Source organism: Engystomops pustulosus, chromosome 1 (genome assembly GCF_040894005.1).
Source record: "Engystomops pustulosus chromosome 1, aEngPut4.maternal, whole genome shotgun sequence".
Taxonomy (NCBI): Eukaryota; Metazoa; Chordata; class Amphibia; order Anura; family Leptodactylidae; genus Engystomops; species Engystomops pustulosus.
Genome location: NC_092411.1, coordinates 210,371,247 through 210,386,090, shown reverse-complemented (window position 1 = coordinate 210,386,090; position 14,844 = coordinate 210,371,247).

The following is a 14,844-nucleotide window of genomic DNA, read 5'->3' as shown; positions in this document are numbered from 1 at the left end:
ATGTCCATCTATTACATTTAGGAGATGTGAAGGTAAATATTCTCAGTTTGAAGCACATTTTTTTGCCATCAAAGTCAAATTTTAAGTATTTTTTTATAAAATGTTTCAGTTTGAATCCTGCTTTCAGGAAATATGTGGTTTGCTGCAGTTTACTTTAATTCTTTTTGCTGTAATTTTGATTTTATTCGTAAACGTGAAAATGGTAAAATTTCTCTGGCCAATAACGCGACAAAATCTGACCATTTATGTATGTCACATTTTCTCTATCTATTTTCAATCAATCTTCTACTGTATTTATCTCTCATATCCATCTACTATATATAAATATATATTCTACTGTATATATATCATGCACTGTATATATCATCTACTTTACAGTTCTGCATCTAGAAATCTATCATCTTTCATATTTATCTTCTATCATAATAATTATAATTAATAATTCCTTTAGTTATATAGCGCACACAGATTATGCAGCGCTGCACAGAGCTTGCTAGATCAGTCGCTGCCTCAATGGGGCTCACAGTCTAATCAACCTACCAGTAAGTTTTTGGAGTGTGTGAGGAAGCCAGAGGACTTGGAGGAAACCCACGCAAACACGGCGAGAACATACAAACTCTTTGCAGATGTTGACCAGCACTGCAAGACTGTAGTGCTAACCACTAAGCCACTGTGCTGCCCATCAATCTCCCCATCATCTATCTTTCTCCTATAAAATTCTCCCATATTACAGTTTGTTTTACCTTACTAAAGGCAGTCTCTTACTGACTGTGACTGGTCATAAAATAGGTTTAATTTTGGGGCCCGGTTAATAATATAGTTTCATTTCGGGCCTCACTAGTTTTGCCCAGGGCCCCACTTTGTCTAGAACCATCCCTGGCTCACTGTACACCTTGATAGATTCTTTGAGGGTTGAACTTTCCAAAATGGTGTCATTTGTGGGAGTTTCATCTGTTCTGGTACCAGATAAGTCAGGGCACCTGATAACGATTCCATCAATATCTGCCCTCCAAAATATTAACAGGGCTCCTTCCCTTTTAGATCAATACAACAGGTAACCAGGGCTGGTTTTAGAAAAAGTGGGGCCCTGGACAAAACTAGGGAGGCCCGAAATGAAACCATTTTATTAACCGTCCAGGTATCAAGTGAAATAAGCTGCAATGTTTCCAGCATGAAAAAGGCTACTTGGTCGAAACGTTACAGCTTGGAAGTTCAGTTTATTTCACCTGATACCTGGACAGGAGTGCTGCTGTTTTCTCCAGATAGACAGATATGAGATCCATTATAGATAGATATGAGACAGATAAAGACATAACAGCTCCAACCCGTGTTAACCTGCTATATACGTCTCACTGAATTCACAGACAAATCTTTAAAAAGTGCCCAAACCCTGATCAGAAATTGCTGACTAATGACTGACACCAGTTTGACGCTTTCTCCCATTCTAGTATCAGTCAGTGACACGGACATAAGTGACATCTAGTACCTTACAGGATGTGATCTGCTCCATCAGGAAGAGGACTTCATTAACACTGCCCCCGACCGTGACTTGTCACTGCTGAATGAGCTCTGTCCAGCACATTTCTAACATCCCTAAAAATAGCACAATCACTTACAGTATAATGTCACTTGGATAATCCAGTGCTTACATACAGTAATCCATAATTATTATTAATAATATACATGCAATTTGTTTTGAAACCAAGCGCGAACACACAAGGAAAAACATATCACCAGATGCATATGTATAAGTTTTTTATATAAGTTACAAAGTGTGTTTTAATAATAAAGGGAACCTGTCACCAGGGACCTCATTTTCACTAAAGAAAGGTTGCAAAAGCCCATTAGAGATGCATTGCAAATATGCCTTTATGCTTTTTCTAAGCACTTGCATTACAATATAATTGTGTGTTATAAATTCCCTGACAGAATCCTCTGTGTAGTCCCAGGGGTTGTGCTTTGATTTGGCTGCATTTCAAAAAACAACACGTGACTTGTCTGTGCTGCAGACTCCTCAGCTCCCAGCCCCCACCTTTGTGCTCCTGTACAGCTCCTCCCTCCTGCTCCTTCACGGAGCTCACAGCCTGGTGAACTGACATTAGTGGGAGAGGGAGGAGATTTACAGGAGCACAAAGTTAGGGACTGAGAGCTGAGCAGTCTGCAGCACAGACAAGTCTTAATACAGGTGCTATTGATATTTGTACGGCAGGGCCATACTCCTGGTTGGGGATTTGGGTGGCTTCCTGAGTCACCCACCAGGACGGCCAACAGCTTGGGGCCCTGGGCAACTGCCCACTTTGCCTGCCCTGCAAGTAACATCCACATGTGGGGTGATGCCATACTCAAGAGAAGCTGCACAACAGATTTTGAATTTTCAGTCAGCATAAAATTGTAAATTTTAGGTCCAAATAAGAGCTGTATTGTCAAATTTTGAACATTCCAAATAAAACCTCCATTTTATTTTAAATAATTTGAGAAGCTTTTGGGGCTAAAAGGCTAAACTAAAACGGTTTTGAATAGTTTGAGGGGGTGCAGATTTATAAATGGGTGCTTAGTTAGGATTTACAATAAATAGAACCTTCACAACCCCTTAAAAATAAGTTGCTGCCTAAAATATTTAATTCAGAAATTTCCCTGAACATTCAGAAAATTCCTGTTCGATTGTAAACCTCCCAACATCCTTGGAAAAAAAATAAAAAAATAAAAAATAATTCCGCCATAAAGAAGACAAAGAGTTCTGAAAATGTTGAATTTTCAAAGTGTTAAATTAAAGGGGTTAAGGATGCCGCCATATTGTAGCTTAAAGCTTAGCCCCATTTTTTTGTAATCTGAAATGCGTTGCTTTATATGGTTCTAAGTTTTGAAAACTTTACCTTACCAAAGTGATTTTGAGTTTTTTTCTTCTTGATTTGTTGTACTTCTTGTTGATGGGAAATTTGGGTATAAATGTTTTTTGTTTATAAAATAAAACTAATATTTGGCAAAATTACAGAAAAAATTTGCCATTTTCAAATTTTCTTATCTCGTTTTCATACAGTTAGTAACTAATTCTCATATGTCTGCTTAATATTTTCCTAATTTTTAAAATGTCTGGATATTTTATTTGTGTCACATTGCTTATAAATTGAACATCATTTTTACATATTTTCATGGATTTCAGAAATGACTTTTTGGGCATCATTTTTTATTAACTTTAAAATATATAATAATAGAAAGTCCACTCCATTTTCTAATCTGCACCCCCCAAACTATTGGAAACTGCTTTTAGGAAGATTGTTCACCATTTGAGATAGTAATTAAACCAAAATGGAAGAGAAATTTTGAAATGTTGTTGGTAATATGATCATTTAGCCCTAAAATGTACACATTTACAAAAGATAAAAAGAGAAAACCCATCTTAAAATTTGTTATTCAGTTTCTACTAAGTACGAGTATGCCCCACATGTGGACGTTACTTGTTCTCTGGGTGCACAACGAGGCGCAGAATGGAAGGAGGGCCACGCAGCAGCTAATTTTGCCCTACAGAATTAGGCTTCCCTTCTCCTTCTGACTTCAGTTTAAAATAATAACCTTAATCCACAAAGCTCGGAATAATGCTGGACCTCCCTACCTCTCTTCTCTCATCTCAGTCTATCACCCTTCCCGTGCTCTTCGATCTGCCGGTGATATTAGATTCATCTTTGCCTTAATTCGAAGCTCTCATGCGCGTCTCCAGGACTTCTCTCGAGCTGCACCAGTTCCAAATACCCACCCTCCAAAGTTTCAAAAGTGCTCTATCTTTTTAGGCAAGCCTATCACACTAGCTTACTCTTTACTAATCCATCCTATGTCCTATCTCCCATCTGTTATCCGGAAAACACCAGATATAAACTAAGCTCCAGGCTTCTCTGCAGTCACCTTCATCTTCAAGCTTCATGCTTCATGCAGCAGAATTTGTATTTATCAAATTAGTTTATTCTGATGCCTTATAAAGAATGGCTGGACCAGTATACGAGCTCTTTACCTCTTGTGTCACCCCCTTCATCCTCATAGATTGTAAGCTCTTGGGATCAGGGCCCTCACTCCTATTGTTCCATATGAATGTTTGTACTCTGTAATGTAATATTATATGTGTATATGTCCCGCGCTATGGATTTTGATGGCGCTATATAAATAAAGATTATTATGGTTTACTTTTTTACCTTTTTCCTTGCCCTACCATGGAACATGAACAAGCAATCACTGGATTGCTTTTTCATTGTAATACCCTGCAATACTGACATATTGCAGGGTGTTAGAACTGTTAGCTTATGCAATCTCATAAACTAAAACAGTGTCTGCAAGGCCCAGGAAGAGGGGTTTAAATCAGACCCTGGGGCTGCTATAGCAACTATTGTCACCTCCTGTGAATTCTGCGGGGTGCTGGTCATGGGGAGAATTCCACAGCAGGGATTTCAATGAAGCAGTTGCAGTGACTGCAGCATTTATCCAGCTCGCGGCTGCGTTTGATTCGCGTCTTTGTTTGTACACCTTGTAAGTTATAGTACCAAGTTATATGTACCTGTATGTCAAGGATCGTTAAGAGGTTAATAATAAACAGAAAATGGAACAGGAAGTAGACAGCTCCATTCATTGTGTAGTGTCTAAACTGTTTCACTGCAGCTTAAACTCCTATTAAAATAATGAAAATAGACCTGAGCTGTCTGCTTCCTATCCCATTAAATGCAAAGTAAGGGAAGAAAAAGCGGAAGTCACCATTACGTGCAAGAATCCTTTATTGTAGGTGCATGGTACAGGGAAGGAGCGGGGCCTGGCTTTCCTATACCATTATCTGTGTATCGGCTGCTGAGAATAATTTATTAGTGTCAGACCCCACCCATCTGATATTGTGGACCTGTTTTATCATTAACTTAGTAAATATTCGCTAATTTTTTTTACTTTGTTGCTTGTATCATAGTATCATAGTATATAAGGCTGGAAGGAGACACAAGTCCATCAAGTCCAACCTTCAAGAATTAAATAAATGTTTTATCCCCATAACCTGTGATATTTTTTCTCTCCAGAAAGGCATCCAGGCCTCTCTTGAACATGTACATAGAGTCGGCCATAACAACCTCCTGCGGCAGAGAGTTCCATAGTCTCACTGCTCTTACAGTAAAGAACCTTTGTCTATGGTGATGGTAGAATCGCCTCTCCTCTAGGTGTAGAGGATGCCCCCTTGTCCTGGTCACAGGCCTAGGTATAAAAAGATCTTTGGAGAGATCCTTGTACTGTCCGTTCAGGTATTTGTACATTGTAATGAGGTCTCCCCTCAGTCGTCTTTTTTCTAAACTGAATAATCCCAAATTTTGTAATCTGTCATTGTATTCTAGTCCCCCCATTCCCCTAATAATCCTGGTTGCTCTCCTCTGCACCCGTTCCAGCTCTACTATATCCTTTTTATATACTGGTGCCCAAAACTGTACACAATATTCCATGTGTGGTCTGACCAGGGATTTGTATAAGGGCAGAACTATGTCTTTATCATGAGAATCTATTCCTCTCTTGATACATCCCATTATTTTATTTGCTTTAGCAGCAGCCGCCTGGCTCTGGTCACTAAAATTAAGTTTACCATCCACCAATACGCCCAAGTCCTTTTCAGCTTCAGTTTTACTAAGTAATTGACCGTTTAGAACATAATTATACTTTTTGTTTCCATGGCCCAAGTGCATAACTTTACATTTATCTACATTAAACCTCATCAACCATTTCTCTTGTACTTGATTGTAGTTCCTTGATGAATAATAAATCTCTTTATTTCATTCAGTTTATATTCATTTTAAATGGAGCCTAAAGTGTTGCTTATAAGCCAGCCTTCTGTCTGTGCCATGCGTGAGGTTGGGGTATACATTGCCAGGGCTTGTATGCCAGCTTTTGAAGGTAATAGCCCCAATGGCATTATAGTCTATTTCTGTAATGGAAACAAAGGGAGGACCCCTACAGGATCCCCCTTTTTAAACAGTATGGATTGTATAAATCATTTCCCTATTCTGATCATATAGGCACATGGCAGTACCTGAAAAGACAACAAGATGGATGAACACATTACACCTCTGATGCATTCGGGGCTCTATCTTTTTAAATTCCTCTTTGTCTGTGATAATTATATCTATCACAATTCCATATTGAGATCAGTTTGAAAGAGGTGAATAGTTTTTGTAGGCTCTGCAGGTATGTGAACTAATATGGGGTAGAAAATGTATGCTACAATCCTGGTTCTGGGGCTGTATACTAGTATGTATCCAGTAGGCTGTGCTGCTGCTCTCCTATAAATACTTGGCATTGTGAATTACTATGTGATGCTGCAAATTAATAGCATTTTGCAAATTCTCTCTCTCTTTCTCGGGTTCTCCTCTCTTCGTTACTGATAGGTTGGAACTGTCACATAAATTTTCATTTCCTTTTCTGTTTTCCATGTTATCATTGGGTTACAAAAGCAGCTATTCTGGCTGTAACATTAATTCCTATCTCAGACATTTATGTCAAATTGAAAGGCCCTCCAGTCTGGGAGCCATTGAACCATAAAACGGTTGACCTCAGGCCATTCCTTGCTTGATTCAAATCATCGACCACTCTGCTCGATATAAGTTACCTGGCTTCGTGGAATGGGACCAACAACCACAAGGCTGTGGATATGTCATAAATATCTGAGATGCAATACCGTTTTAAGGAAACAAAGATTAGATTAAAGAGATCCTCCTATCAGACCTGACCTATCTTTTGTACCACAGATTTCCACTCGTGGCAGTCACTTACTTTCATACTGACTATATAGCATATACCTTTATACAGTATACCAATCATCTTATCATGCAAGCATGTCTGCTAAATACTCTTCCAACTGATGCTTTCCATTGATGGTGATTAGGGATTGGCGGGCCCTATTAAAATCTGAACCCAGCTTAACTCAAATTTAAAATTCCTGTGATCGGTGGCAGCAATAAATGTTATCTATTTAAATGCCACTAGCAAAGCAATGTGGGTAGCTCTTACCAGCCACGCCGCTCCCCGTGACATCATAATGGATCAACGATCCCCCCACGCAGATACAATATGCCGAAGATTGGAATTTAGTGGTCATGCAGTAATTCAGGTACAGTGGAGCAGACTTGGCAAACGTTTCTACAAGGATGACACACTAAAAGTGCACAGTAAGACTAGACAGTCTTAAACTGTGCCAGTGTTATCAAGCTGAAAATTAAATTTAGTGTAGGGTAAGATTGTCTAGTTGTACTTTGCACCTCCTGTTACTTGATCAGTTTCTTTAGGGAACTAATTCCCTTTTATTTAACCACACTAATTGTAAAAGTGTCTAAAAATTGTCCATAACCCTTGATAAATAAGACAGAATTCTACCTTTAACCCCTTAACAACTTGGCCCTTTTTAGTTTTTTCACTCACCACCTTCAAAAATCTATAACTTTTTTATTTAGAAAGAGCTCTTATTTTTTGCGTAACAAATTGCACTTCATAGTGACTGTATTTAATATCCCATGCCATGTACTGGGAAGCGGGGAAAAAATTCCAAATGCAGTGAAAATAATTTAAAAAACGCATTTGCAACGTTTGCTTATTCTTTGGGTCGGTGTGATCACAGAGATACCATATTTGTATACAGTAGGTTTTATAATGTTTTCGTACAAATTTCGTACAAATTTCGTACAAATTTACAAAAATTAAAACCTGTACAACTTTTTTTTTTTTTAATTTTGCCATTTTCTGGCGCCAATAACTTTTTCATACTTTGGTGTACGGAGCTGTGGATGGTGTAATTTTTAGCGACTTTAGCGATCACGTTTTCAATGCTATAATTTTTAGGACTGTGCGACCTTTTGATCACTATTTATTGATTTTTAATATTTTTCGAAATGGCAAAAAAGTACCATTTTCGACTATGTGGGGCGCTATTTTCAGTCACGGGGTAAAACACAGTGAAAAACCGTTTCAGACTTTTACTGCTGGTTAATTTTTATATCAGTTCTAGGGAAAGGGCAGTGATTTGAATTTTTAGGGTTTTTTTATTATTTTTTTAATACATTTTTTTATTTTTACTTTTACTATTTTTCTACTCCCTAGGGTACTTTAACCCTAGGTTGTCTGATCGATCCTATCATATACTGTCATACTACAGTACTACAGCTGAGACAGGGAAGGGGTTAAAGGTGTTTTCCCATGAAGACAACATTCTTAAATATTCTCAGGATAACAAAATAACACATTCTCCAATTCACTGTTATTAACAAAAATACAGCATTTAACACATATAATTCCATCCTATCCTGGTGTACATAATTTTGGTTGCTCCTGGATACATCAGTAAATCTTCTGACTATGGTCAGATTATTCTCATGATTAGCTTCTCTTGGCTGCACACTGCAGTGCCCTCTGCCTCCTGCCCCACCGTCCTGCATTACAGGAGGAGCTCAGATGTAGGCATGTCCTGCTGCAGCAGTGTGCAGAGGCTTACTCTACAAGCTACAGACAGATAAGGTCTTTATCCAGGAGAGAGGGAGAGAGGCATAGAGCAGAACTTACTGATTGTGTTATAGATAAGTTTGCAAAGCTAAGGGTGTATCATCTCTGATGAGATCTGATCTTCTCTCTTTTCTTATTTGTCAGATACTGGTAATTGTTCAGACGCTAAATGAAGGTGTAGATAAACCTGATCATGTAAGAACATTGTCAGCATATCATAGCACAGAGGGATCATAAAGTGTCTGCTTAGAGAGTGATAGGAGTCAAAACAGCAATAAAACTGAGTAAGATTGTAAAGTAATGGGTTTAAAAAATTTATCAAAATTTGAAAACTTTCTTTCTTGGGAAAACCCCTTTGAACAGAATTATAAATCTGCAGCACTGTCTCTTTCCACAACTTCAACAATGGTCTTACAAGGACCGGGAACTTTGGTGGGCATTTATCAGCGTTTTCCACACCAGTTTGGATACCCCCTTACAGCGTGCTCCTAATACAGGAGTTGTAGTTTTTGTAGATATTATGTAGCGAGGGGGGGAGAGGGGGATTGTGCACTGCATAAAAATGACAAAATTAATGTAAGCTTAGCCTTAGGGCTGTGTTGTGCATGAACTTATTAGGGGGCCCTGTATATAAATTGGTAGTGTTGTATACAAGTAATTAGCAGTGCTTTATATTATATTCACTAGGGGCACAGGGGTGTGTGATTGGGCTTTGCATGGGTCCCTTTAGTCAAATACTTATTACCAGTTGGTGGGGGGGGGTGCACACTGAACTCTGCCTTTGGAAAAGGAGAGATTGTCTATAACATGCACAAATGAACAAGCAGAGGGTTACTAGAAAGTGTTGAAAGCAATATCCCATTCACATCATCCCTCACAACGATAATTGAAGGTTTCACTCTAACTGTAGTCTTGAAAGAAATGAGTGACATTTGTGTTAAAAACTCGATTTTACAAATATAGAGATTGCTTTCTTTTAGGACAGCTTGACAGTGATAAGTGTAGAAACTTCTCAATCAGCTCCAAATATTCTCATAACAGCGTATTATACAGTAGCGACTAAAGACCGCGTACCATCAGGAAGGTCAGACATTGTGCTTCTATATTAAAGTTGGTATTATCTGCACAAATCTAGTCCCACCAGATGGAGAAACATCACAGCGATAACATTTTATATTTGTTTTATTATCTGCAGTTATGTTCTGTATGAAAGTGGTTTCCAGCCTTATGGTTACAAATAAAGGCTACCTATTATACAGTAAAACCTAACAATACATTTCCCATCACAGGTTGTCATACACTATGATGATAGATTATTTTGTATTATAAAGGGTATATATAAATGGTGTATTTTTATTTTACTGAAAATAATTTTCTTCCGCAACCCAATAATTCTTGTCATGTAGGACAACTTTGCCCAATACTTTCAATACCAATGTCCTGCAGTTCCTCTGCGTTTCTCCTCAGTTTTATATGTCAGTTGTTATCTTGTTGGAAACCAACCTCTAGGTTTCAGACAATTTTGATCCCTGCTCACTCTGGAAGGAGGGGGAGACCATGTGATACTGCTCTCTGTATCTAGCTGGAGAGCCTTATTCCTGTGCAGCTCTGTGGATGCAGAGTCGCTTTTTTTTCCTGAGATCCTGTCTCTTTCCTCACCTTAGCTGTTAACAGTTAATGTTAACACAGCACAAAATATACACTTTATGAGCCACACAATATTGGCATTGTTCTGTTTGTTTTGAAAGAGGAAATAAGATACTGTATAGGAATTTCTTAATAATTATTATGAACCCGCAGGGAGAATTTCTCCAGAGAACTATATTTTGTCACTATTCCCATAAGAATATAATTACCCTATTTCATAGTATCATAAACTTGTCATCATGTTTAGTACAGGAAGAAAATAGAATACCCATATGACATTGTGGGAGACATCTATCATACAGTGGTGCTAATTCTGCCATTGTATGATGAATGCCCCGCCCCTCCGCATATATCAGGGGCCTCAGGTGCCTGCGAACTTGGGATATTTGATAATAAATGAATCTTTATGCTATCTGGGAAGAATTTGTGTGTAAATACTTTACATATACTCTTAAATCAGAATATAGGCAGGATTTGTTTGTGTCATCCAACTTGTATAATACTGATTGGGGAAGAGGGGGTTTTGCACGTTTGTTATATCATAAGGAAAATATATAATTATAAATCATTTTTTGCAAAAGTTACAATATTTATATAGTTATTTCATGGCAAAATAAGTTGATATATGTCAATACATTGAACACAGATCCATGTATGTTGTATGGACAGATATAGGTGCCAGGTAGAACTAAGCCTCTGGTACTATATTTAGAAGATCAGACTGAAAACCTGTCACTACGGTCACTCACAATTTATATGTTCTCATAGTTCCAAGTTGATTATTCATTCTTTCTTAACCAGGTAACATCCCAGCATTGTCTGTTGTGGTAATGTTATGTGCAACCGACTTTCTCTATTCATTCCATGGACATCATGGGTTGGTTGCCCAAATGCCTGGGTGCAGTCGAAATGTCTTGTACCAGTAATACATGAAATCATTTGAATAATGTCAACTAAGAGAAGACTAAGACATGAAATTAATATTCTGTTCTGGTGATTGATGCTTCGATCGGAGCACAAACTGTTTGTTGTATGAGGTCTCAGTGGTGGTCTTTAATCTTATTTGTCTTTTATCTGCACTGCACTTTCATCTCAATACAAATGACAATTGTCTGGGTTCCAATGATTGCTTCCAGAGTGCATCTACCAAACTGTTTGAACTAGACTGTATTCATTACATGTTATTATACAAAAGCTTTCACTGCCTTCCTCCCGAGGTGCATTATCACTCTATGTTAGAAATTTGTAGCAGTAGCTACAGGGTGCCAGGAGTTCTCATTTCTTTTATGTAAACTTCCTCCAATTGTATCTATTTTTTTGGTAAGCCATTATAATGTACAGCAGAAAAGGTCACAACACAGCTTTGTTAGTTGAATGTCACAACAATCTAGACTTCTAACACATATGAACTTGTGTGATCAAATCATCCAGTAAACCGTTCAGCGTTTGGTAGACACTGGAAACTACTCATTTTGGAATTTTCCATTTTAACTTCGGACATTACCCAATGTAAACATGTAACATGACAAAGGCTTCTTTTGACACAACTTACCGCATACTCCAAAACACTGACATAACCTGCAAGATCCTCGGACCTCCTCCCAATTTAAGTATCATAAATTCTTCAACTTTACCCTGTGAATTATGTTTTATAGCACAAGCGGCCAGATGTTTTCCCCTTCGGATATTGTTAACCTCTGAATGCTAGAAGTAGTACAATGTCTCTTCATAGCAAAGTAACTGATGCTATAAATATGCAGCTGCCAGGGTTTTACTATATTCTCATTACATTCAGAGATGAGGTAACCTGATGGAAGTGGAGCATAATCACTTCTCTTGTGTACAGCTGGAATATATACAATATTATAAAGAGCTGAGCCGCGGGATCTAAGCTTCTGTTACAGGCATCCTCCTTACATAGAGTGGAGAGGCTGTCTTGTTATGAACATTGTATTACTGATGTTCTGTTTACAATGTGTATTTCTTATTTTTTTTTTATCCTGGCAACGAATCTGACTGCCAGTGGTGCGTCATTGGGTCATGTTACAGTTGAAAGCTACTTATGGGCATAAGGAGTATTTGTGTGGGAGCACCAAAGCCAAAGCTAAACTTTTGCCTTGAGGCTTGTGAGTCCTTAATTATATTCATCAGGAAATACAAGTATATCTCCACTTGATATATATACTTCACGGTCATCCTTTTTAATGTTTCTCAATAGTCACATAGCGGTGTCTCAGCTTCTGCTGTTAGCTGGAGTGTCACAGACAACTATTACACACTCTCTCCCATCCTCTAGATTTGTTCACAAACACCATCTATTGATCCCCAAGACATTGTCTATGATGGAACATCTTCAGGTACAAACAATCTTGGGGCAGAGTCATTTGCCCCATGCCCCATAATTAGGCCCCCTGCACATGATCTTCATTTTTATTATATTCATTCGATTCACTGTATATGATCCTTCTGTAATCCAAAACTTTGAGTTGTACTGAAGATTAGTCTGCTGCTAGATCCTGGACTTTTACCTTTTTATTTTTTCTACTCGTGACTTTACTTATGACTGCATTGTGTCCTGTTGATACTGTAGCATGCTGTTGCCTACTGAGGCCACCCTGCAGGGGTACAACTAGGAAAGGCAGTGCCCAAAAGCAAAATTCTGGCTTGGGCCCCCTTCACTTAACAGGTTTTTTCCCACCCCAAAACTGTTAAGGTATCTTCACACGTACCACATTAGCTGCATATGTTTGCCATGTAGCATTTTTGTGTTGTAACTCTACATTGTAATACAGTAGCAGTGCAGTGTATGAGTTTTATTGCTGCAGATGATCAACCTTAGTATTAGAAGCGCACCCCTGTAAGATGCTCCCTGGCGATTTCAGATCCCAAATGAAGTTACATAAATACAGATCTCCCCTTGTTAATATACACAGTACCTCTAATTTACATTTACACAGTGACCACCATCTAACACCTGTAATCACTTATATACATACAGTGACCTCACCATAAAATGATAAAACCACTTGCCTTACCCGACAAAGTTAGCGTGATAACATCCATTACACTACCTGTGTGTTGCATAGAGGCAGCTGCAGAAGGACTGAGAGAAGGAGCCCTGTGCAACGCTCTTGTAGTCACTAGTATCGGCTTCTTAACCAATGCTATTGATTGAAGTGTATGTCCGCTGGTGAAAATGGGGCAATATACTTATAAAAAAAAAAAAAAAAAAAAACACAGGATAAAATATCATACTATATACATTAAACCATGTGCACAGAAATATTTTATTCATACACACGTAGAGGGAGATCAAGGCCACGGCTCTTGATGTATCCGGCAGACAGCGAGTAAAACTATACCATGTCAGACCTGGCATAGTTTTGCGTTAAAATGAAAATTTCATGGGTTTGCAAAAGAACGCAACCCAGTCCTGTTTGTACAAACATGTTTTTATCATGTTTTGTTATTTTTTCACTATGTCATCCATTTTAATATCTTTTTTGCTATGAATAAACTTTAGAAGATTTTTTTACTCAGCTGGTGCCGAACGACTCCTCTTTTTCAATTCAAACAGGGCAGGGACTGCCACCTCCACCGTCTGCCATAACCCCCCACACCCACATGGAATGGAGGTGGCGTATTTACCATTTTAATTGCAAATTCTTGCACTGAATTTGTGATTATTCCACGGCTTCTACCCCATAATTCGTAAACAGCAGGCTCCCTAGAAGAGCCATAGTCTTGCTATTACATGCTAAGTAACAACCATCTGACATCTATCACAATATAGTCACTATATAGGGTTAATACTGGTCTTTGCATATGTATTTTACTCGGTAAGGCATGTGTGTATTGCAGTTTGGAAAGAAGGGAAACTGTCAAGGAATAGCTACTTAAGCAAGTATCCTTATAGAAGGTTTATGATTAAGATTTCCTAAAAGCAGCTGTCGACTGTTTGACTTAAGTGTACAAGTTAACCCGTTATCTCAAGTCCAATACTACTCTAGTTAGCAAAATTTAAGTATATGCCATAGGTTTGTCTATCCCCAAAGTGGTCTACTACCAGGGCCAGATTATAGGTGGGGGCCCCCACCATCTTGCCCCCCCTAAGGGCCCCCACCAGATCGCACCCCCTGCGATGCCGCGTCCCAGGGCCGGATTATAGGCGGGGCTCCCGGGGCTAGAGCCCCGGGGCCCCCACCATCTTGCCCCCCTAAGGGCCCCCACCAGATCGCACCCCCTGCGATGCCGCATCCCCGCTCCTGAGATGCCCGCGGCAGCGCGGCTGCATCGCTCCCCCTGGCACAAGGGACACTGCCTCCGCCTCTCCGCCCGCCCACAGGTGACTCCCCCCCTGGTACAGATGATACTGCGTCCGCCTCTTCGCCCGCCCCCCTCGGCACAGATGACATTGCGTCCGCCTCTCCGCCCGCCCCCCTCGGCACCGATGACACTGCGTCCGCCTCTCCGGCAAACCCCCCGCCCCCCCCGGCACAAGTCACCGCCTCCCGGCGCCCATACCCTGCCGTGCATGCCCGAGCTACCAACCCACAGCCGGCCCGCCCAAACAAGCAGCCCCGCTCGACCCCCCCGCCCCCCGCTGGAACAAGCCCCCCCCCCTGCCCGGCCGAACAAGCGACCCCCCCCCCCTCCGCCCCCCACCGCTCGAACAAGCACCCGTCGACTCCCCCGCACCCC